At 41.8% G+C, this 7,093-nt stretch overlaps 1 pseudogene; it reads left to right on the forward strand.

The window, feature by feature from the left end:
• Positions 1–3,921: 3,921 nt before the first annotated feature.
• Positions 3,922–6,576, forward strand: LOC136473795 (glutathione S-transferase T3-like; annotated as a pseudogene).
• Positions 6,577–7,093: the final 517 nt, after the last annotated feature.

Raw genomic sequence — 7,093 nt, forward strand, 5'->3', positions numbered from 1 at the left:
AGTACTTGGTGCTCTGTGCAAGTGCATCATGCATGCATGGTCCTAGCCATTAGCCCATTAGAGATCATCATCAGCTACAGCGAGTAGCTTCGTGCATTCATGCTCCGTCAGCAAGCTGCAGCAGGGGACTCAGCTGTTTTCATGCTTGGTCAAAGCTCCATAGACTCATGCATGTTCAGTTCTAATCCGCATTTCTTAATTTTTAGTAGTAATTGTTAGTAGTAGCACCTTGATATTTCCATGCACTGTAACTGTATGCATAGTACTACTGCATACTCACAGTTAAGGAGCTCCGGCAAAAGGAATATATAATCCCTTTTTCAGAGAGAGAGAGAGAGAGGGGGGAGCGCCTGCAAATATTAGGGCAGGCAGAACACTAATGAGCTGCATTGTTTCTCGAGAGGCATGATGGAACGTGCGCAGGTGCAATGAAGTGCATGGGCAGAAAGTTTTAATGGTCCAGCTGCAAAAGGAAGGAGAAGAAGAGGAAGAAGAAGAAGCAGCTGCTGCAGCCTGCAGCTGCCATAGTACGTGCCCGGCCGCCCTCAAGATGGCGCAGGGTGGTCAATGCGGTGCATCGATTTGTTCCGTGGAAAACTTTTTTCGATGGATCGTCGTCTTCGTCCTGCATGCATTGCATTGGATTGCGTTGGCAGCACCAGCTCGAACGAGCGATCGAGAAAAATCAGCGTGCATGCATGAGGCCCGTGTCAGACATCATGCAGGAAGAATTATCATGGAGCAGATCCTAGACCAGCAATTATATAAAGGCGCCATGATGCCGAACGAGCAGCTCCAATGCATGGTCAAGCCGTGTAGTACTACTGAGCTGTGCATGCCAGTACGAAGGGTCTGTTTGTCAAATAAGTCACGTACTTATAAGTTAAAAAATGAAATCAGTGACTGATTTTACCAAACACCACCAACTTATAAGCCACCCCTGTTTATAAGAAATAAGCTGATTCACCCCTGCTTAAAACTTATAAGCCACTTTTTTTCGCGTGGGGCTCACACATTTCACTTAACAGACTTATAAGTCATTTACAACTAAACAGGCATGCTTTATAAGTCATTGATTTTCAGTCACCCGACTTAATAAGTCACCTGACTTATGGAAACCAAACAGGACCTAAACTATATGTGCTTGATGCTTTGTGCCCCTAGTCAAGGGGAGCTACCTGGTGTGTAGCCGATGTAGCACTGAACTCTTCTGCTACCCCACTTGAATACTTGGTGTTAATACTCAGACGGAGCATGCACATCAGTTTGGGTATTCAAGCTCCCACCCCCTTCATTATCACACCTTTGACCTGATTTATGGCATTAAAAGATTATTGCATTGTAATAAAATTCAAATATATGTTGATGGTAAGTGACTAAAGATAGTACTAGAGTATCTAATAAATGGATAGACTAATGTTCAGTCCAGTCCAATTAGTTGCTAGTCTCTCTTAGTAATCCATGTATGCAAAGAACACACGATCAAACTTTAGTCATCTAAACTTTAATCACCTAAACTTTATTAATTAGACTAGCTAGAAACTAGTTCAAGACCCAGCAAGTCCTCAGCAATTCATTTATGCTGATGGTCAATGTTCTTCTAAGACAATATTCCCCGCGTCCAATTTAAATAAGAAGATGTATTTTCACGAGTTTGGGCCGATAATTATTCAGGTCATATGTATCTTTATCCTAAAAAAGTTGTATAAAAATATTGGGTTTTCGGTGCTTTTGAGGTGCATGCACTTTGATTTTGTAGCATCCGTAAGATAAATCGATATCTATATATACCTAATAGTAAAGTATGAAAATTTTTTCCTCCGCTCCTCGGTCCATCAAACCCTCACTCACATCACTTTTCTTCTGCCACTTATTCGATCCTTCTTGCTCTCACCTCTCTTTCTTCTATCCCTTGGTTTATCGTTTCTCATTTAGTTTAGACTAGCATCACACCACACATGTTGGGGCCTAGCTGTCCAAGTCCGAGCCCACGTGTGTCGTCACTTGGCACACACATGTATATCTATCCTTTCATAGTTTCTAACCCCACAATTGATATAGGGAATGGCCACCTACTTAAGCAAAGTCAATCTCCTCAGTGAATTTCTCATACAAGATTAATTTTTTATTGCAGCTAGCATTTTTTATGCACCTTAGGTTAGCTAGCTAATTATGAGCCCTAGGACTACACAATATGTTAACGACCTATTGCAACACGTAGTCATGTTTGGTAGTTAGGAGTAAAAAGAAAGCGTTTGAAGACTTTCTCACTCTTTATATTTATTTTTTTTATTTTTAGTAACAGTTTGATGGTGGGTCCCTCAGTATATACCATTTTCAATAGTAAAATTGTATTGACGATCATCGTTCTAAGACCGTATTCTATGTATTTTGACAGCACAAAGGGCCAGCGTTTATGTTTACAAGTTCACAGCTTGCACATGTAATGAGCACGAGACAATAATCTTGTACTCGCACAGTTTTTGAATATATGACATTTAATTTAGGACAAGCTAGTTGATTAGTCCTAACCATGCATCATATATTTTGAAACAGAAAGGGTGCCAAAATGTAATCAATGCAAGATTTCAGTCATGCACGTGAGGTAGGCAAAACGGCTCCCCGAAATAAATTATACAGTATTGAATATCGGTCTGTCGCTACAATACAATTCGATCAGCCCTATGCGACTATAGGTAGCAAACGTTGATGATGCATCGCGTTGCATTCAAGAGGATTCTGCAAAGCAAATCAGATCCGGCCCGGGCGTTACCATCATGCCAGCCGGGAACGGACGACCGGTCGATCTCGATCGATCTCGTACCTGTGGTCATCGTATCATACATATACATAGGTGGAATCCCCTCTCTGCCATTAAAAAAGATCCTAATATTCTATGGGTCTCTGAAAAAGTTCAGCGATCTTCAGCGTCACTGTTTTAACTTTTTTGTGTCCTCCGTGCCACTGCCGTTAATTTAGGCTCTAACGCCGTCAAACTGCAGGTATGAAAAGTCAAAAATACCCTTAAGTCTAAATATGTCATTAATTTTTTTTGAGCTTCTTAACGACTTCAATGAAAAAACTCAAAACTAGAAAGTTGTAGATCTTGTCCAGATCTATAATTTTTATATAAAAATTATCTTCATTTTATGCTGCAAAAAAGATATGCTTTTTCTAAGATATATTAATCATATCAAATCATATTTTTTTGCGGAATTAAATGAAGATAATTTTTATATGAAAATTATAGATCTCGACGAGATCTACAACTTTTTAGTTTTGAGTTTTTTCATTTAAAGTCGTTAAGATATAAAAAAATTAATGACATATTTAGACTTAAGGGTATTTTCGACTTTTCACACCTGCAGTTTCACGGCGTTAGAGCCTAAACTAACGACAATGATATAGAGGGCATAAAAAAATTGAAGCAATGGCACTGAAGATCGCTGAACTTTTCAAAAACCACACAAGACATTACGATCTTTTTTAATTGACACACCGAAAATTCCACCTCATATATACCCCTGCACTGCACGCACGGGCGGAACACGAACAAAAACGACGAGACCCATTCCGCACGTCACATAAACTGTTTCGGCTCGGACGAATCCACAGGAAGCTAGGAGTAGATTCATTGTAGTACTAGCTACGGTCGGGGTCGGGTCGTCACTGCTTGTCACTGTTGGCGCAACGCAATTTTGTCAGCAACCTCCATAGCTTTAAGATGCGCCCACGTTAGGACTTTAGAGCATCTCTAAGAGAAAACTAATAAAACTCCCAAAACTAAAATTTACGTGATTAGAAGAAAATCACCGTCCAATAGCTCCCCAGACCTTTCCCAAGATTTGGTCGCTCTGGAAAATTGAACCCGCGCCCCTCGTATGTGCAAGACGAGGGCGCGCTCCCAATCTTCCTCCCGCGCTCGTCCTCCCCTGCTCGCGCCAATTTTCTGGATGTTTGCCGCGCTCCTAGCTCCACCTGCCATAGTAGTGCCCTCCCGTCTTCTCCCATCCAGGTTCGGTTGAAGATGGGGCAAGGCAGGGAAGCCGGTTCCCTGCAGGGGCGTTTGGCGCTTGGCCGTGCCCACATGCGGCAGCCGTTGTCCAGCAGCGCCCAGATGAGGCGGCCGATGTGCAGCAGCGCCCAGATGCGGCCGCCCCCGGCCGTCGACGCGGAGCTGCGGCCACCCACGTCCGTCGTAGCGCTGATGCGGCCACCCCCAGCAGTCGACGCGGAGCTGCGGCCGCCCGCGGCCGTCGACGCGCTGAGGCGGCCACCCCGGTCCGGCGACGGTTTCATGCGGCCGCCTTCCACCACCGCACAGACGCTGCTGGCACAGTCCGCCGGTGGCCATATTCTCCAGGCGAGCAGATTTGGCGACCTCTTGCCCAGACATGGTGGGCACGATATTGACCCCCAAGAATCCCTGCATGTCTACGAGGACTCATTCCCTGACGATGTCTCTGCACCCTTTGAAGATATGGCCAACAACGACGTGTTTGGTAATGGTATGATGGAAACCACTTTGCATTGCCACAAATGGTTCAGTATACTTCCAGTTCATGGTTGCAGTTAAGTAGATTCTAGAATGTGTGTGCTACTGAGGATCCTGTCTTGTTATCTGTATAGGATGTGTTTTAGTAATATTATGTTTGCAATGGGTGATATTCTGATAAATCTTGTATCTTCTCTGCAAGTGTTTCTGTAGAAACCCTGAACTTTTCATTGCAGAAAACTTGTAGGCAGTGGATGGCGGCTTGAATGAAACTAGACAGGTCTGATCATGCCATCGTAATGAGCATAATTTTTGGTTCCAACTTTCAGCATAGTTGCCTGCAAGCTTGAAATATACTATGTCTCTATCAACGTCATGTGAACTTCGCCTGACAGTCCGACACCTTTATTATTGGCTTGGTGCCTTTTGCAAATGCTAGGCTAGTGAAGTGTGCACATTTCTGTTCATATGCAATTGTAGTATTTGATCTAGCTTGTAAGGAGGTATCAGTGGCTTGTAAGGAGCTATCAGTGACTGAAACTAGGCAGGTCTCATCCAAGGCTTGTGCTTATTGCATAGGAGGAATTAAATTAACTACGACCATGGGCGAAATTTTTGTTTGGGTGTGAGAATATCAGTGGAACTATAATTACAATAGTACTGATCATTGTGTAGTATTCATCTTGGGAAATTTAGTGTGCATGCCCTAATGTGAATCGATCTAAATACATGCATGTATTTGATATCAAGGTCAGGTCATACAGCAGTAATTACAACAAAATCTGCACGCCATTACACAATGATGATATATAGGCATCTTCTGTTTGCAACTAATATTCTTCTGACTTTACTAGGATCTATGGCGGCAAATGGTAATGATTATACCAGCATGATGAGTGAAGGCACTCATCCAGTGGATTTTGAAGACTTTAGCAACCCTTGTAATGAGCAACAATCACAGGAAGTGCTAGTGACTCCATCAGCCTCCTCTGCAAGACCAAATCACAAGAGATCAAAGAATTTCAGTGAGAGGAAGATGAGATTTTGGTTTCTGCGTGGCTGAACATGAGCTTGGATCCAATCACAGGAGCAAATCAAACACATAAATCGTAATGGACTAGAATTCATGATTACTTCCCTGAAAACTTGTCCTTCCCCTCAGACCGTACGCAAAATTCTCTTATGCACCGTTGGTCTACTATACAAGACAGTGTGAATAAGTTTACAGGATGTCTCTCCAGGATTGCGGGTAGACAACAAAGTGGTGCTACAATGCAAGATAAGGTTCTGACCCGCTACGTATAAGCATATATTTATTCTCTCAACGCATAAATTACAATTTAATGACTTGATACATGGGTGTTGCGTGTGTGCAGATTGAGGACGCAAAGGCTATGTACAAGTCTGAAAACGGGCAAAAGAGATTATTTCAGTTTATGGATTGCTCGAAACAATTGAGAGGACAAGCAAAGTGGATGGCTAAACTAGACGAATTGGCTGGGAAGTCATCTAATAAGAAGCAAAAGAAAACCTCCAATTCGAGTCTGCCTACACCTTCGCTCACTACTGCAGATGGACATAAAGTTGCTGCTCCAGAGGAGAATACATTGTCGAGACCAATGGGCCACAAGAAGGCCAAAGCAACACTACATCAAGGTGGCAAAAAAGGTTGTACAGAAGCTTTAGAGAATTTGTGGGCGAAGAAGAAAGAATTTGATAGTGACAAGGAGCTAAAGAAAGACGAAAGGTTCAAACAAGCTTTTGCACTTGAACAAGAGCGGGTTGCGAATGAGAAATTAAATCTTGAGTTGAGGAAGAAAGAGTTAGAATTGAGGGCGTAGGAGGTAGAGTTGAAGAACAAGAAGGATGAAGAGAGGATTATGACAATGGACCTTAGTGCCATGCCTGATGATCAGCAGCAGTACTACATGTCCTACCGGTCTAAGATCATGAGCCATCACCGCAGTAGCTAAAGATTTTAATTTCAGTTCCTTTTCATGTTTGAATCAAACTTTGCATTGTACAGCATACATACGTAAGTGTCAGAACTATGCGCTTCTCTATAAGCATACATGTGTAAGTGTCAGTACTATGTGATTTCTATCAGCATACATGTGTAAGTGTCAGTACTATGTGCTTTCTATCAGCATACATGTATAAGTTCAGAACCATGAGCACAAAAATATATGATCCAAATATGATTCAGGCTTCTGTGAATCTTAAATATTCCCAATAATATATATGAAGCAAATATGACAACAATAGATGAAGGAAAATATGACAAATCGTAATTAAAAAAATTATGTCCACAATAATTTTGTAATTAAAATTATTCTACAAAATAGTAAACTAAAACCATATATAGAAAAACAATTATATTTTTTTATATAGGTCTGAAAGATTTTGCCAAAGGTGCTCAGCTAGATCATCTTTAAGCTGCGTATGAATTTGTTGATCCTTAATATTCTTGTAGTTCTGAATAAACTCCTCAAGTTCAGGTGTAGAGTCATGAGAATTTTTCACATTTTCTCCCACCACATCATAATTAAAATCATCTTCTTCATCTCGCTCATCCTCAACTATCATGTTGTGCATAAT

Source organism: Miscanthus floridulus, chromosome 8 (assembly GCF_019320115.1).
Source record: "Miscanthus floridulus cultivar M001 chromosome 8, ASM1932011v1, whole genome shotgun sequence".
NCBI lineage: Eukaryota > Viridiplantae > Streptophyta > Magnoliopsida > Poales > Poaceae > Miscanthus > Miscanthus floridulus.